Source organism: Pseudophryne corroboree, chromosome 11 (assembly GCF_028390025.1).
Source record: "Pseudophryne corroboree isolate aPseCor3 chromosome 11, aPseCor3.hap2, whole genome shotgun sequence".
Taxonomy (NCBI): domain Eukaryota; kingdom Metazoa; phylum Chordata; class Amphibia; order Anura; family Myobatrachidae; genus Pseudophryne; species Pseudophryne corroboree.
In genome coordinates this window covers 64,005,847-64,022,809 of record NC_086454.1, presented here as the reverse complement: position 1 = coordinate 64,022,809, position 16,963 = coordinate 64,005,847, and the positions used below count along the sequence as shown (strand labels likewise).

General features: G+C 34.7%; 20 non-coding genes across 20 annotated transcripts; all 20 read right to left on the bottom strand.

Moving 5' to 3' along the window:
* Positions 1 to 493: 493 nt before the first annotated feature.
* TRNAS-GCU (transfer RNA serine (anticodon GCU)) lies at positions 494 to 575 on the bottom strand. Its single transcript has one exon. It is a non-coding gene; the product is annotated as a tRNA-Ser (tRNA).
* Positions 576 to 1,322: 747 nt separating this feature from the next.
* Positions 1,323 to 1,404, bottom strand: TRNAS-GCU (transfer RNA serine (anticodon GCU)). Its single transcript has one exon. It is a non-coding gene; the product is annotated as a tRNA-Ser (tRNA).
* A 767-nt stretch (positions 1,405 to 2,171) lies between these two features.
* On the bottom strand, positions 2,172 to 2,253 carry TRNAS-GCU (transfer RNA serine (anticodon GCU)). The gene has a single exon. It is a non-coding gene; the product is annotated as a tRNA-Ser (tRNA).
* A 749-nt stretch (positions 2,254 to 3,002) lies between these two features.
* TRNAS-GCU (transfer RNA serine (anticodon GCU)) lies at positions 3,003 to 3,084 on the bottom strand. Its single transcript has one exon. It is a non-coding gene; the product is annotated as a tRNA-Ser (tRNA).
* A 747-nt stretch (positions 3,085 to 3,831) lies between these two features.
* Positions 3,832 to 3,913, bottom strand: TRNAS-GCU (transfer RNA serine (anticodon GCU)). The gene has a single exon. It is a non-coding gene; the product is annotated as a tRNA-Ser (tRNA).
* Positions 3,914 to 4,680: 767 nt separating this feature from the next.
* Positions 4,681 to 4,762, bottom strand: TRNAS-GCU (transfer RNA serine (anticodon GCU)). Its single transcript has one exon. It is a non-coding gene; the product is annotated as a tRNA-Ser (tRNA).
* A 747-nt stretch (positions 4,763 to 5,509) lies between these two features.
* On the bottom strand, positions 5,510 to 5,591 carry TRNAS-GCU (transfer RNA serine (anticodon GCU)). Its single transcript has one exon. It is a non-coding gene; the product is annotated as a tRNA-Ser (tRNA).
* A 767-nt stretch (positions 5,592 to 6,358) lies between these two features.
* On the bottom strand, positions 6,359 to 6,440 carry TRNAS-GCU (transfer RNA serine (anticodon GCU)). Its single transcript has one exon. It is a non-coding gene; the product is annotated as a tRNA-Ser (tRNA).
* A 745-nt stretch (positions 6,441 to 7,185) lies between these two features.
* On the bottom strand, positions 7,186 to 7,267 carry TRNAS-GCU (transfer RNA serine (anticodon GCU)). The gene has a single exon. It is a non-coding gene; the product is annotated as a tRNA-Ser (tRNA).
* Positions 7,268 to 8,016: 749 nt separating this feature from the next.
* On the bottom strand, positions 8,017 to 8,098 carry TRNAS-GCU (transfer RNA serine (anticodon GCU)). Its single transcript has one exon. It is a non-coding gene; the product is annotated as a tRNA-Ser (tRNA).
* Positions 8,099 to 8,845: 747 nt separating this feature from the next.
* Positions 8,846 to 8,927, bottom strand: TRNAS-GCU (transfer RNA serine (anticodon GCU)). The gene has a single exon. It is a non-coding gene; the product is annotated as a tRNA-Ser (tRNA).
* A 749-nt stretch (positions 8,928 to 9,676) lies between these two features.
* Positions 9,677 to 9,758, bottom strand: TRNAS-GCU (transfer RNA serine (anticodon GCU)). Its single transcript has one exon. It is a non-coding gene; the product is annotated as a tRNA-Ser (tRNA).
* A 767-nt stretch (positions 9,759 to 10,525) lies between these two features.
* TRNAS-GCU (transfer RNA serine (anticodon GCU)) lies at positions 10,526 to 10,607 on the bottom strand. Its single transcript has one exon. It is a non-coding gene; the product is annotated as a tRNA-Ser (tRNA).
* Positions 10,608 to 11,354: 747 nt separating this feature from the next.
* TRNAS-GCU (transfer RNA serine (anticodon GCU)) lies at positions 11,355 to 11,436 on the bottom strand. The gene has a single exon. It is a non-coding gene; the product is annotated as a tRNA-Ser (tRNA).
* Positions 11,437 to 12,203: 767 nt separating this feature from the next.
* TRNAS-GCU (transfer RNA serine (anticodon GCU)) lies at positions 12,204 to 12,285 on the bottom strand. Its single transcript has one exon. It is a non-coding gene; the product is annotated as a tRNA-Ser (tRNA).
* A 749-nt stretch (positions 12,286 to 13,034) lies between these two features.
* Positions 13,035 to 13,116, bottom strand: TRNAS-GCU (transfer RNA serine (anticodon GCU)). The gene has a single exon. It is a non-coding gene; the product is annotated as a tRNA-Ser (tRNA).
* A 747-nt stretch (positions 13,117 to 13,863) lies between these two features.
* TRNAS-GCU (transfer RNA serine (anticodon GCU)) lies at positions 13,864 to 13,945 on the bottom strand. Its single transcript has one exon. It is a non-coding gene; the product is annotated as a tRNA-Ser (tRNA).
* A 767-nt stretch (positions 13,946 to 14,712) lies between these two features.
* TRNAS-GCU (transfer RNA serine (anticodon GCU)) lies at positions 14,713 to 14,794 on the bottom strand. The gene has a single exon. It is a non-coding gene; the product is annotated as a tRNA-Ser (tRNA).
* Positions 14,795 to 15,541: 747 nt separating this feature from the next.
* On the bottom strand, positions 15,542 to 15,623 carry TRNAS-GCU (transfer RNA serine (anticodon GCU)). The gene has a single exon. It is a non-coding gene; the product is annotated as a tRNA-Ser (tRNA).
* A 767-nt stretch (positions 15,624 to 16,390) lies between these two features.
* Positions 16,391 to 16,472, bottom strand: TRNAS-GCU (transfer RNA serine (anticodon GCU)). The gene has a single exon. It is a non-coding gene; the product is annotated as a tRNA-Ser (tRNA).
* Positions 16,473 to 16,963: the final 491 nt, after the last annotated feature.

The window sequence follows — 16,963 nt, the reverse complement described above, 5'->3', positions numbered from 1 at the left end:
TGTGTTCTATGCTTGTCTTTAAGGAAGTGACAGACTATGTTACATGAGTTACAGTAATTTCAAATCTCTGCAAATATTACAAACATCACCATTTAGAGTTTGCTGTCACTGTAATGTAAACAAGAAAATTATGCAGGAATAAGGTTTAACCTATATTAAGGGCTCTGCTGTAAAAATTTTTAACTGCACCCCATATCAGTTTAATAAAGCCCAATAAATGTCATAGACTTTAATTATCTAAACATAAATCATTTTAACCTATACTTGTGAGCTAATCCACCATCATGGGGAAATAAAGCATTTGCCAAACAAATTCAAGATAGTAGTATTGACAATGCATGTTCAAATATCAAGACACTTGCTCATGTTTACCATCTTAAAGTAGACATCTTGATTTGACTTATTTATTTTGGCCATTTTTGTGTCAGCTTCACTTGCTGGTTTATGAAGCAGTATTTGTAAAAATGCCTCTTCTACCTAAAGAGCATCGTGACGACAAGGATGGGATTTGAACCCATGCGTGCAGAGCACAATGGATTAGCAGTCCATCGCCTTAACCACTCGGCCACCTCGTCTCGCTGGTATGCAATATAGCAAACATTCCAACACCACTAGTTATACTTCAAAGTCAATTCTTTATGTTCTTGTAGATTGTGTCATTTTCACAATCACGAGCTTGATAGCAAGTCGACTTTCAACCATCCTTGGCTTTAGGAACATTTATTTAATTTTAACCGAAACTTGTGAACAAATCCACCATCACCCACCTCACAAACAAAAATGATTTTTAATACTTCTGGCCAATAACATGACCTTCTCTGTAAAAGTAATGTATTAATTTTCACTAAATGTGTTCTATGCTTGTCTTTTAGGAAGTGACAGACTATGTTACGTGAGTAACAGTAATTTCAAATCTCTGCAAATATTACAAACATCACCATTTAGAGTTTGCTGTCACTGTAATGTAAACAAGAAAATTATGCAGGAATAAGGTTTAACCTATATTAAGGGCTCTGCTGTAAAAAAAATTAACTGCACCCCATATCAGTTTAATAAAGCCCAAGAAATGTCATAGACTTTAATTATCTAAACATATATTATTTTAACCTATACTTGTGAGCTAATCCACCATCATGGGGGATAAAGCATTTGCAAAATAAATTCTAGATAGTAGTATTGACATTGCATGTTCAAATATCAAGACACTTGCTCATGTTTACCATCTTAAAGTAGACTTCTTGATTTGACTTGTTTATTTTGGCCATTTGTGTGTCAGTAGCAGTATTTGTAAAAATGCCTCTTCTACCTAAAAAGCATTGTGACGACAAGGATGGGATTTGAACCCATGCGTGCAGAGCACAATGGATTAGCAGTCCATCGCCTTAACCACTCGGCCACCTCGTCTCACTGGTATGCAATCTGGCAATAATTCCAACACCACTAGTTATACTTCAAAGTCTATTCTTTATGTTCTTGTAGATTGTGTCATTTTCACAATCACGAGCTTGATAGCAAGTCGACTTTCAACCATCCTTGGCTTTAGGAACATTTATTTAATTTTAACCAAAACTTGTGAACAAATCCACCATCACCCACCTCACAAACAAAAATGATTTTTAATACTTCTGGCCAATAACATGACCTTCTCTGTAAAAGTAATGTATTAATTTTCACTAAATGTGTTCTATGCTTGTCTTTAATGAAGTGACAGACTATGTTACATGAGTTACAGTAATTTCAAATCTCTGCAAATATTACAAACATCACCATTTAGAGTTTGCTGTCACTGTAATGTAAACAAGAAAATTATGCAGGAATAAGGTTTAACCTATATTAAGGGCTCTGCTGTAAAAAAAATTAACTGCACCCCATATCAGTTTAATAAAGCCCAAGAAATGTCATAGACTTTAATTATCTAAACATAAATTATTTTAACCTATACTTGTGAGTTAATCCACCATCACGGGGAAATAAAGCATTTGCCAAACAAATTCAAGATAGTAGTATTGACAATGCATGTTCAAATATCAAGACACTTGCTCATGTTTACCATCTTAAAGTAAACTTCTTTATTTGACTTGTTTATTTTGGCCATTTTTGTGTCAGCTTCACTTGCTGGTTTATGATGCAGTATTTGTAAAAATGCCTCTTCTACCGAAAGAGCATTATGACGACGAGGATGGGATTTGAACCCATGCGTGCAGAGCACAATGGATTAGCAGTCCATCGCCTTAACCACTCGGCCGCCTCGTCTCACTGGTATGCAATTTGGCAAACTTTCCAACACCACTTGTTATACTTCAAAGTCATTTCTTTATGTTCTTGTAGATTGTGTCATTTTCACAATCACGAGCTTGATAGCAAGTCGACTTTCAACCATCCTTGGCTTTAGGAACATTTATTTAATTTTAACCGAAACTTGTGAACAAATCCACCATCACCCACCTCACAAACAAAAATGATTTTTAATACTTCTGGCCAATAACATGACCTTCTCTATAAAAGTAATGTATTAATTTTCACTAAATGTGTTCTATGCTTGTCTTTAATGAAGTGACAGACTATGTTACATGAGTTACAGTAATTTCAAATCTCTGCAAATATTACAAACATCACCATTTAGAGTTTTCTGTCACTGTAATGTAAACAAGAAAATTATGCAGGAATAAGGTTTAACCTATATTAAGGGCTCTGCTGTAAAAATGTTTTAACTGCATCCCATATCAGTTTAACAGAGCCCAAGAAATGTCATAGACTTTAAATTATCTAAACATAAATCATTTTAACCTATACTTGTGAGCTAATCCACCATCATGGGGGATAAAGCATTTGCAAAATAAATTCTAGATAATAGTATTGACATTGCATGTTCAAATATCAAGACACTTGCTCATGTTTACCATCTTAAAGTAGACTTCTTGATTTGACTTGTTTATTTTGGCCATTTGTGTGTCAGTAGCAGTATTTGTAAAAATGCCTCTTCTACCTAAAAAGCATTGTGACGACGAGGATGGGATTTGAACCCATGCGTGCAGAGCACAATGGATTAGCAGTCCATCGCCTTAACCACTCGGCCACCTCGTCTCGCTGCTATGCAATATGGCAAACATTCCAACACCACTAGTTATACTTCAAAGTCAATTCTTTATGTTCTTGTAGATTGTGTCATTTTCACAATTACGAGCTTGATAGCAAGTCGACTTTCAACCATCCTTGGCTTTAGGAACATTTATTTAATTTTAACTGAAACTTGTGAACAAATCCACCATCACCCACCTCACAAACAAAAATGATTTTTAATACTTCTGGCCAATAACATGACCTTCTCTGTAAAAGTAATGTATTAATTTTCACTAAATGTGTTCTATGCTTGTCTTTTAGGAATTGACAGACTATGTTACGTGAGTTACAGTAATTTCAAATCTCTGCAAATATTACAAACATCACCATTTAGAGTTTGCTGTCACTGTAATGTAAACAAGAAAATTATGCAGGAATAAGGTTTAACCTATATTAAGGGCTCTGCTGTAAAAAATTTAACTGCACCCCATATCAGTTTAATAAAAGCCCAAGAAATGTCATAGACTTTAATTATCTAAACATATATTATTTTAACCTATACTTGTGAGCTAATCCACCATCATGGGGGATAAAGCATTTGCAAAATAAATTCTAGATAGTAGTATTGACATTGCATATTCAAATATCAAGACACTTGCTCATGTTTACCATCTTAAAGTAGACTTCTTGATTTGACTTGTTTATTTTGGCCATTTGTGTGTCAGTAGCAGTATTTGTAAAAATGCCTCTTCTACCTAAAAAGCATTGTGACGACAAGGATGGGATTTGAACCCATGCGTGCAGAGCACAATGGATTAGCAGTCCATCGCCTTAACCACTCGGCCACCTCATCTCACTGGTATGCAATCTGGCAAAAATTCCAACACCACTAGTTATACTTCAAAGTCAATTCTTTATGTTCTTGTAGATTGTGTCATTTTCACAATCACGAGCTTGATAGCAAGTCGACTTTCAACCATCCTTGGCTTTAGGAACATTTATTTAATTTTAACCGAAACTTGTGAACAAATCCACCATCACCCACCTCACAAACAAAAATGATTTTTAATACTTCTGGCCAATAACATGACCTTCTCTGTAAAAGTAATGTATTAATTTTCACTAAATGTGTTCTATGCTTGTCTTTAAGGAAGTGACAGACTATGTTACATGAGTTACAGTAATTTCAAATCTCTGCAAATATTACAAACATCACCATTTAGAGTTTGCTGTCACTGTAATGTAAACAAGAAAATTATGCAGGAATAAGGTTTAACCTATATTAAGGGCTCTGCTGTAAAACATTTTAACTGCACCCCATATCAGTTTAATAAAGCCCAAGAAATGTCATAGACTTTAATTATCTAAACATAAATCATTTTAACCTATACTTGTGAGCTAATCCACCATCATGGGGAAATAAAGCATTTGCCAAACAAATTCAAGATAGTAGTATTGACAATGCATGTTCAAATATCAAGACACTTGCTCATGTTTACCATCTTAAAGTAGACTTCTTGATTTGACTTGTATATTTTGGCCATTTTTGTGTCAGCTTCACTTGCTGGTTTATGAAGCAGTATTTGTAAAAATGCCTCTTCTACCTAAAGAGCATCGTGACGACAAGGATGGGATTTGAACCCATGCGTGCAGAGCACAATGGATTAGCAGTCCATCGCCTTAACCACTCGGCCACCTCGTCTCACTGGTATGCAATCTGGCAAAAATTCCAACACCACTAGTTATACTTCAAAGTCAATTCTTTATGTTCTTGTAGATTGTGTAATTTTCACAATCACGAGCTTGATAGCAAGTCGACTTTCAACCATCCTTGGCTTTAGGAACATTTATTTAATTTTAACCAAAACTTGTGAACAAATCCACCATCACCCACCTCACAAACAAAAATGATTTTTAATACTTCTGGCCAATAACATGACCTTCTCTGTAAAAGTAATGTATTAATTTTCACTAAATGTGTTCTATGCTTGTCTTTTAGGAAGTGACAGACTATGTTACGTGAGTTACAGTAATTTCAAATCTCTGCAAATATTACAAACATCACCATTTAGAGTTTGCTGTCACTGTAATGTAAACAAGAAAATTATGCAGGAATAAGGTTTAACCTATATTAAGGGCTCTGCTGTAAAAAAATTTAACTGCACCCCATATCAGTTTAATAAAGCCCAAGAAATGTCATAGACTTTAATTATCTAAACATATATTATTTTAACCTATACTTGTGAGCTAATCCACCATCATGGGGGATAAAGAATTTGCAAAATAAATTCTAGATAGTAGTATTGACATTGCATGTCCAAATATCAAGACACTTGCTCATGTTTACCATCTTAAAGTAGACTTCTTGATTTGACTTGTTTATTTTGGCCATTTGTGTGTCAGTAGCAGTATTTGTAAAAATGCCTCTTCTACCTAAAAAGCATTGTGACGACAAGGATGGGATTTGAACCCATGCGTGCAGAGCACAATGGATTAGCAGTCCATCGCCTTAACCACTCGGCCACCTCGTCTCACTGGTATGCAATCTGGCAAAAATTCCAACACCACTAGTTATACTTCAAAGTCAATTCTTTATGTTCTTGTAGATTGTGTAATTTTCACAATCACGAGCTTGATAGCAAGTCGACTTTCAACCATCCTTGGCTTTAGGAACATTTATTTAATTTTAACCAAAACTTGTGAACAAATCCACCATCACCCACCTCACAAACAAAAATGATTTTTAATACTTCTGGCCAATAACATGACCTTCTCTGTAAAAGTAATGTATTAATTTTCACTAAATGTGTTCTATGCTTGTCTTTAATGAAGTGACAGACTATGTTACATGAGTTACAGTAATTTCAAATCTCTGCAAATATTACAAACATCACCATTTAAAGTTTGCTGTCACTGTAATGTAAACAAGAAAATTATGCAGGAATAAGGTTTAACCTATATTAAGGGCTCTGCTGTAAAATTTTTTTAACTGCATCCCATATCAGTTTAACAAAGCCCAAGAAATGTCATAGACTTTAATTATCTAAACATAAATCATTTTAACCTATACTTGTGAGCTAATCCACCATCATGGGGAATAAAGCATTTGCAAAATAAATTCTAGATAGTAGTATTTACATTGCATGTTCAAATATCAAGACACTTGCTCATGTTTACCATCTTAAAGTAGACTTCTTGATTTGACTTGTTTATTTTGGCCATTTGTGTGTCAGCTTCACTTGCTGGTTTATGAAGCAGTATTTGTAAAAATGCCTCTTCTACCTAAAGAGCATCGTGACGACAAGGATGGGATTTGAACCCATGCGTGCAGAGCACAATGGATTAGCAGTCCATCGCCTTAACCACTCGGCCACCTCGTCTCGCTGGTATGCAATATAGCAAACATTCCAACACCACTAGTTATACTTCAAAGTCAATTCTTTATGTTCTTGTAGATTGTGTCATTTTCACAATCACGAGCTTGATAGCAAGTCGACTTTCAACCATCCTTGGCTTTAGGAACATTTATTTAATTTTAACCGATACTTGTGAACAAATTCACCATCATCCACCTCACAAACAAAAATGATTTTTAATACTTCTGGCCAATAACATGACCTTCTCTGTAAAAGTAATGTATTAATTTTCACTAAATGTGTTCTATGCTTGTCTTTAATGAAGTGACAGACTGTTACATGAGTTACAGTAATTTCAAATCTCTGCAAATATTACAAACATCACCATTTAGAGTTTGCTGTCACTGTAATGTAAACAAGAAAATTATGCAGGAATAAGGTTTAACCTATATTAAGGGCTCTGCTGTAAAAATGTTTTAACTGCATCCCATATCAGTTTAACAAAGCCCAAGAAATGTCATAGACTTTAAATTATCTAAACATAAATCATTTTAACCTATACTTGTGAGCTAATCCACCATCATGGGGGATAAAGCATTTGCAAAATAAATTCTAGATAGTAGTATTGACATTGCATGTTCAAATATCAAGACACTTGCTCATGTTTACCATCTTAAAGTAGACTTCTTGATTTGACTTGTTTATTTTGGCCATTTGTGTCAGTAGCAGTATTTGTAAAAATGCCTCTTCTACCTAAAAAGCATTGTGACGACGAGGATGGGATTTGAACCCATGCGTGCAGAGCACAATGGATTAGCAGTCCATCGCCTTAACCACTCGGCCACCTCGTCTCGCTGCTATGCAATATGGCAAACATTCCAACACCACTAGTTATACTTCAAAGTCAATTCTTTATGTTCTTGTAGATTGTGTCATTTTCACAATTACGAGCTTGATAGCAAGTCGACTTTCAACCATCCTTGGCTTTAGGAACATTTATTTAATTTTAACTGAAACTTGTGAACAAATCCACCATCACCCACCTCACAAACAAAAATGATTTTTAATACTTCTGGCCAATAACATGACCTTCTCTGTAAAAGTAATGTATTAATTTTCACTAAATGTGTTCTATGCTTGTCTTTAATGAAGTGACAGACTATGTTACATGAGTTACAGTAATTTCAAATCTCTGCAAATATTACAAACATCACCATTTAGAGTTTGCTGTCACTGTAACGTAAACAAGAAAATTATGCAGGAATAAGGTTTAACCTATATTAAGGGCTCTGCTGTAAAAATGTTTTAACTGCATCCCATATCAGTTTAACAGAGCCCAAGAAATGTCATAGACTTTAAATTATCTAAACATAAATCATTTTAACCTATACTTGTGAGCTAATCCACCATGATGGGGGATAAAGCATTTGCAAAATAAATTCTAGATAGTAGTATTGACATTGCATGTTCAAATATCAAGACACTTGCTCATGTTTACCATCTTAAAGTAGACTTCTTGATTTGAATTGTTTATTTTGGCCATTTGTGTGTCAGTATCAGTATTTGTAAAAATGCCTCTTCTACCTAAAAAGCATTGTGACGACGAGGATGGGATTTGAACCCATGCGTGTAGAGCACAATGGATTAGCAGTCCATCGCCTTAACCACTCAGCCACCTCGTCTCACTGGTATGCAATCTGGGAAACATTCCAACACCACTAGTTATACTTCAAAGTCAATTCTTTATGTTCTTGTAGATTGTGTAATTTTCACAATCACGAGCTTGATAGCAAGTCGACTTTCAACCATCCTTGGCTTTAGGAACATTTATTTAATTTTAACCAAAACTTGTGAACAAATCCACCATCACCCACCTCACAAACAAAAATGATTTTTAATACTTCTGGCCAATAACATGACCTTCTCTGTAAAAGTAATGTATTAATTTTCACTAAATGTGTTCTATGCTTGTCTTTAATGAAGTGACAGACTGTTACATGATTTACAGTAATTTCAAATCTCTGCAAATATTACAAACATCACCATTTAGAGTTTGCTGTCACTGTAATGTAAACAAGAAAATTATGCAGGAATAAGGTTTAACCTATATTAAGGGCTCTGCTGTAAAAATGTTTTAACTGCATCCCATATCAGTTTAACAAAGCCCAAGAAATGTCATAGACTTTAAATTATCTAAACATAAATCATTTTAACCTATACTTGTGAGCTAATCCACCATCATGGGGGATAAAGCATTTGCAAAATAAATTCTAGATAGTAGTATTGACATTGCATGTTCAAATATCAAGACACTTGCTCATGTTTACCATCTTAAAGTAGACTTCTTGATTTGACTTATTTATTTTGTCAATTTGTGTGTCAGTAGCAGTATTTGTAAAAATGCCTCTTCTACCTAAAAAGCATTGTGACGACGAGGATGGGATTTGAACCCATGCGTGCAGAGCACAATGGATTAGCAGTCCATCGCCTTAACCACTCGGCCACCTCGTCTCGCTGCTATGCAATATGGCAAACATTCCAACACCACTAGTTATACTTCAAAGTCAATTCTTTATGTTCTTGTAGATTGTGTCATTTTCACAATTACGAGCTTGATAGCAAGTCGACTTTCAACCATCCTTGGCTTTAGGAACATTTATTTAATTTTAACTGAAACTTGTGAACAAATCCACCATCACCCACCTCACAAACAAAAATGATTTTTAATACTTCTGGCCAATAACATGACCTTCTCTGTAAAAGTAATGTATTAATTTTCACTAAATGTGTTCTATGCTTGTCTTTAATGAAGTGACAGACTATGTTACATGAGTTACAGTAATTTCAAATCTCTGCAAATATTACAAACATCACCATTTAGAGTTTGCTGTCACTGTAATGTAAACAAGAAAATTATGCAGGAATAAGGTTTAACCTATATTAAGGGCTCTGCTGTAAAAATGTTTTAACTGCATCCCATATCAGTTTAACAGAGCCCAAGAAATGTCATAGACTTTAAATTATCTAAACATAAATCATTTTAACCTATACTTGTGAGCTAATCCACCATGATGGGGGATAAAGCATTTGCAAAATAAATTCTAGATAGTAGTATTGACATTGCATGTTCAAATATCAAGACACTTGCTCATGTTTACCATCTTAAAGTAGACTTCTTGATTTGAATTGTTTATTTTGGCCATTTGTGTGTCAGTATCAGTATTTGTAAAAATGCCTCTTCTACCTAAAAAGAATTGTGACGACGAGGATGGGATTTGAACCCATGCGTGTAGAGCACAATGGATTAGCAGTCCATCGCCTTAACCACTCGGCCACCTCGTCTCACTGGTATGCAATCTGGGAAACATTCCAACACCACTAGTTATACTTCAAAGTCAATTCTTTATGTTCTTGTAGATTGTGTCATTTTCACAATCACGAGCTTGATAGCAAGTCGACTTTCAACCATCCTTGGCTTTAGGAACATTTATTTAATTTTAACCGAAACTTGTGAACAAATCCACCATCACCCACCTCACAAACAAAAATGATTTTTAATACTTCTGGCCAATAACATGACCTTCTCTGTAAAAGTAATGTATTAATTTTCACTAAATGTGTTCTATGCTTGTCTTTAAGGAAGTGACAGACTATGTTACATGAGTTACAGTAATTTCAAATCTCTGCAAATATTACAAACATCACCATTTAGAGTTTGCTGTCACTGTAATGTAAACAAGAAAATTATGCAGGAATAAGGTTTAACCTATATTAAGGGCTCTGCTGTAAAAATTTTTAACTGCACCCCATATCAGTTTAATAAAGCCCAATAAATGTCATAGACTTTAATTATCTAAACATAAATCATTTTAACCTATACTTGTGAGCTAATCCACCATCATGGGGAAATAAAGCATTTGCCAAACAAATTCAAGATAGTAGTATTGACAATGCATGTTCAAATATCAAGACACTTGCTCATGTTTACCATCTTAAAGTAGACATCTTGATTTGACTTATTTATTTTGGCCATTTTTGTGTCAGCTTCACTTGCTGGTTTATGAAGCAGTATTTGTAAAAATGCCTCTTCTACCTAAAGAGCATCGTGACGACAAGGATGGGATTTGAACCCATGCGTGCAGAGCACAATGGATTAGCAGTCCATCGCCTTAACCACTCGGCCACCTCGTCTCGCTGGTATGCAATATAGCAAACATTCCAACACCACTAGTTATACTTCAAAGTCAATTCTTTATGTTCTTGTAGATTGTGTCATTTTCACAATCACGAGCTTGATAGCAAGTCGACTTTCAACCATCCTTGGCTTTAGGAACATTTATTTAATTTTAACCGAAACTTGTGAACAAATCCACCATCACCCACCTCACAAACAAAAATGATTTTTAATACTTCTGGCCAATAACATGACCTTCTCTGTAAAAGTAATGTATTAATTTTCACTAAATGTGTTCTATGCTTGTCTTTTAGGAAGTGACAGACTATGTTACGTGAGTAACAGTAATTTCAAATCTCTGCAAATATTACAAACATCACCATTTAGAGTTTGCTGTCACTGTAATGTAAACAAGAAAATTATGCAGGAATAAGGTTTAACCTATATTAAGGGCTCTGCTGTAAAAAAAATTAACTGCACCCCATATCAGTTTAATAAAGCCCAAGAAATGTCATAGACTTTAATTATCTAAACATATATTATTTTAACCTATACTTGTGAGCTAATCCACCATCATGGGGGATAAAGCATTTGCAAAATAAATTCTAGATAGTAGTATTGACATTGCATGTTCAAATATCAAGACACTTGCTCATGTTTACCATCTTAAAGTAGACTTCTTGATTTGACTTGTTTATTTTGGCCATTTGTGTGTCAGTAGCAGTATTTGTAAAAATGCCTCTTCTACCTAAAAAGCATTGTGACGACAAGGATGGGATTTGAACCCATGCGTGCAGAGCACAATGGATTAGCAGTCCATCGCCTTAACCACTCGGCCACCTCGTCTCACTGGTATGCAATCTGGCAATAATTCCAACACCACTAGTTATACTTCAAAGTCTATTCTTTATGTTCTTGTAGATTGTGTCATTTTCACAATCACGAGCTTGATAGCAAGTCGACTTTCAACCATCCTTGGCTTTAGGAACATTTATTTAATTTTAACCAAAACTTGTGAACAAATCCACCATCACCCACCTCACAAACAAAAATGATTTTTAATACTTCTGGCCAATAACATGACCTTCTCTGTAAAAGTAATGTATTAATTTTCACTAAATGTGTTCTATGCTTGTCTTTAATGAAGTGACAGACTATGTTACATGAGTTACAGTAATTTCAAATCTCTGCAAATATTACAAACATCACCATTTAGAGTTTGCTGTCACTGTAATGTAAACAAGAAAATTATGCAGGAATAAGGTTTAACCTATATTAAGGGCTCTGCTGTAAAAAAAATTAACTGCACCCCATATCAGTTTAATAAAGCCCAAGAAATGTCATAGACTTTAATTATCTAAACATAAATTATTTTAACCTATACTTGTGAGTTAATCCACCATCACGGGGAAATAAAGCATTTGCCAAACAAATTCAAGATAGTAGTATTGACAATGCATGTTCAAATATCAAGACACTTGCTCATGTTTACCATCTTAAAGTAAACTTCTTTATTTGACTTGTTTATTTTGGCCATTTTTGTGTCAGCTTCACTTGCTGGTTTATGATGCAGTATTTGTAAAAATGCCTCTTCTACCGAAAGAGCATTATGACGACGAGGATGGGATTTGAACCCATGCGTGCAGAGCACAATGGATTAGCAGTCCATCGCCTTAACCACTCGGCCGCCTCGTCTCACTGGTATGCAATTTGGCAAACTTTCCAACACCACTTGTTATACTTCAAAGTCATTTCTTTATGTTCTTGTAGATTGTGTCATTTTCACAATCACGAGCTTGATAGCAAGTCGACTTTCAACCATCCTTGGCTTTAGGAACATTTATTTAATTTTAACCGAAACTTGTGAACAAATCCACCATCACCCACCTCACAAACAAAAATGATTTTTAATACTTCTGGCCAATAACATGACCTTCTCTATAAAAGTAATGTATTAATTTTCACTAAATGTGTTCTATGCTTGTCTTTAATGAAGTGACAGACTATGTTACATGAGTTACAGTAATTTCAAATCTCTGCAAATATTACAAACATCACCATTTAGAGTTTTCTGTCACTGTAATGTAAACAAGAAAATTATGCAGGAATAAGGTTTAACCTATATTAAGGGCTCTGCTGTAAAAATGTTTTAACTGCATCCCATATCAGTTTAACAGAGCCCAAGAAATGTCATAGACTTTAAATTATCTAAACATAAATCATTTTAACCTATACTTGTGAGCTAATCCACCATCATGGGGGATAAAGCATTTGCAAAATAAATTCTAGATAATAGTATTGACATTGCATGTTCAAATATCAAGACACTTGCTCATGTTTACCATCTTAAAGTAGACTTCTTGATTTGACTTGTTTATTTTGGCCATTTGTGTGTCAGTAGCAGTATTTGTAAAAATGCCTCTTCTACCTAAAAAGCATTGTGACGACGAGGATGGGATTTGAACCCATGCGTGCAGAGCACAATGGATTAGCAGTCCATCGCCTTAACCACTCGGCCACCTCGTCTCGCTGCTATGCAATATGGCAAACATTCCAACACCACTAGTTATACTTCAAAGTCAATTCTTTATGTTCTTGTAGATTGTGTCATTTTCACAATTACGAGCTTGATAGCAAGTCGACTTTCAACCATCCTTGGCTTTAGGAACATTTATTTAATTTTAACTGAAACTTGTGAACAAATCCACCATCACCCACCTCACAAACAAAAATGATTTTTAATACTTCTGGCCAATAACATGACCTTCTCTGTAAAAGTAATGTATTAATTTTCACTAAATGTGTTCTATGCTTGTCTTTTAGGAATTGACAGACTATGTTACGTGAGTTACAGTAATTTCAAATCTCTGCAAATATTACAAACATCACCATTTAGAGTTTGCTGTCACTGTAATGTAAACAAGAAAATTATGCAGGAATAAGGTTTAACCTATATTAAGGGCTCTGCTGTAAAAAATTTAACTGCACCCCATATCAGTTTAATAAAAGCCCAAGAAATGTCATAGACTTTAATTATCTAAACATATATTATTTTAACCTATACTTGTGAGCTAATCCACCATCATGGGGGATAAAGCATTTGCAAAATAAATTCTAGATAGTAGTATTGACATTGCATATTCAAATATCAAGACACTTGCTCATGTTTACCATCTTAAAGTAGACTTCTTGATTTGACTTGTTTATTTTGGCCATTTGTGTGTCAGTAGCAGTATTTGTAAAAATGCCTCTTCTACCTAAAAAGCATTGTGACGACAAGGATGGGATTTGAACCCATGCGTGCAGAGCACAATGGATTAGCAGTCCATCGCCTTAACCACTCGGCCACCTCATCTCACTGGTATGCAATCTGGCAAAAATTCCAACACCACTAGTTATACTTCAAAGTCAATTCTTTATGTTCTTGTAGATTGTGTCATTTTCACAATCACGAGCTTGATAGCAAGTCGACTTTCAACCATCCTTGGCTTTAGGAACATTTATTTAATTTTAACCGAAACTTGTGAACAAATCCACCATCACCCACCTCACAAACAAAAATGATTTTTAATACTTCTGGCCAATAACATGACCTTCTCTGTAAAAGTAATGTATTAATTTTCACTAAATGTGTTCTATGCTTGTCTTTAAGGAAGTGACAGACTATGTTACATGAGTTACAGTAATTTCAAATCTCTGCAAATATTACAAACATCACCATTTAGAGTTTGCTGTCACTGTAATGTAAACAAGAAAATTATGCAGGAATAAGGTTTAACCTATATTAAGGGCTCTGCTGTAAAACATTTTAACTGCACCCCATATCAGTTTAATAAAGCCCAAGAAATGTCATAGACTTTAATTATCTAAACATAAATCATTTTAACCTATACTTGTGAGCTAATCCACCATCATGGGGAAATAAAGCATTTGCCAAACAAATTCAAGATAGTAGTATTGACAATGCATGTTCAAATATCAAGACACTTGCTCATGTTTACCATCTTAAAGTAGACTTCTTGATTTGACTTGTATATTTTGGCCATTTTTGTGTCAGCTTCACTTGCTGGTTTATGAAGCAGTATTTGTAAAAATGCCTCTTCTACCTAAAGAGCATCGTGACGACAAGGATGGGATTTGAACCCATGCGTGCAGAGCACAATGGATTAGCAGTCCATCGCCTTAACCACTCGGCCACCTCGTCTCACTGGTATGCAATCTGGCAAAAATTCCAACACCACTAGTTATACTTCAAAGTCAATTCTTTATGTTCTTGTAGATTGTGTAATTTTCACAATCACGAGCTTGATAGCAAGTCGACTTTCAACCATCCTTGGCTTTAGGAACATTTATTTAATTTTAACCAAAACTTGTGAACAAATCCACCATCACCCACCTCACAAACAAAAATGATTTTTAATACTTCTGGCCAATAACATGACCTTCTCTGTAAAAGTAATGTATTAATTTTCACTAAATGTGTTCTATGCTTGTCTTTTAGGAAGTGACAGACTATGTTACGTGAGTTACAGTAATTTCAAATCTCTGCAAATATTACAAACATCACCATTTAGAGTTTGCTGTCACTGTAATGTAAACAAGAAAATTATGCAGGAATAAGGTTTAACCTATATTAAGGGCTCTGCTGTAAAAAAATTTAACTGCACCCCATATCAGTTTAATAAAGCCCAAGAAATGTCATAGACTTTAATTATCTAAACATATATTATTTTAACCTATACTTGTGAGCTAATCCACCATCATGGGGGATAAAGAATTTGCAAAATAAATTCTAGATAGTAGTATTGACATTGCATGTCCAAATATCAAGACACTTGCTCATGTTTACCATCTTAAAGTAGACTTCTTGATTTGACTTGTTTATTTTGGCCATTTGTGTGTCAGTAGCAGTATTTGTAAAAATGCCTCTTCTACCTAAAAAGCATTGTGACGACAAGGATGGGATTTGAACCCATGCGTGCAGAGCACAATGGATTAGCAGTCCATCGCCTTAACCACTCGGCCACCTCGTCTCACTGGTATGCAATCTGGCAAAAATTCCAACACCACTAGTTATACTTCAAAGTCAATTCTTTATGTTCTTGTAGATTGTGTAATTTTCACAATCACGAGCTTGATAGCAAGTCGACTTTCAACCATCCTTGGCTTTAGGAACATTTATTTAATTTTAACCAAAACTTGTGAACAAATCCACCATCACCCACCTCACAAACAAAAATGATTTTTAATACTTCTGGCCAATAACATGACCTTCTCTGTAAAAGTAATGTATTAATTTTCACTAAATGTGTTCTATGCTTGTCTTTAATGAAGTGACAGACTATGTTACATGAGTTACAGTAATTTCAAATCTCTGCAAATATTACAAACATCACCATTTAAAGTTTGCTGTCACTGTAATGTAAACAAGAAAATTATGCAGGAATAAGGTTTAACCTATATTAAGGGCTCTGCTGTAAAATTTTTTTAACTGCATCCCATATCAGTTTAACAAAGCCCAAGAAATGTCATAGACTTTAATTATCTAAACATAAATCATTTTAACCTATACTTGTGAGCTAATCCACCATCATGGGGAATAAAGCATTTGCAAAATAAATTCTAGATAGTAGTATTTACATTGCATGTTCAAATATCAAGACACTTGCTCATGTTTACCATCTTAAAGTAGACTTCTTGATTTGACTTGTTTATTTTGGCCATTTGTGTGTCAGCTTCACTTGCTGGTTTATGAAGCAGTATTTGTAAAAATGCCTCTTCTACCTAAAGAGCATCGTGACGACAAGGATGGGATTTGAACCCATGCGTGCAGAGCACAATGGATTAGCAGTCCATCGCCTTAACCACTCGGCCACCTCGTCTCGCTGGTATGCAATATAGCAAACATTCCAACACCACTAGTTATACTTCAAAGTCAATTCTTTATGTTCTTGTAGATTGTGTCATTTTCACAATCACGAGCTTGATAGCAAGTCGACTTTCAACCATCCTTGGCTTTAGGAACATTTATTTAATTTTAACCGATACTTGTGAACAAATTCACCATCATCCACCTCACAAACAAAAATGATTTTTAATACTTCTGGCCAATAACATGACCTTCTCTGTAAAAGTAATGTATTAATTTTCACTAAATGTGTTCTATGCTTGTCTTTAATGAAGTGACAGACTGTTACATGAGTTACAGTAATTTCAAATCTCTGCAAATATTACAAACATCACCATTTAGAGTTTGCTGTCACTGTAATGTAAACAAGAAAATTATGCAGGAATAAGGTTTAACCTATATTAAGGGCTCTGCTGTAAAAATGTTTTAACTGCATCCCATATCAGTTTAACAAAGCCCAAGAAA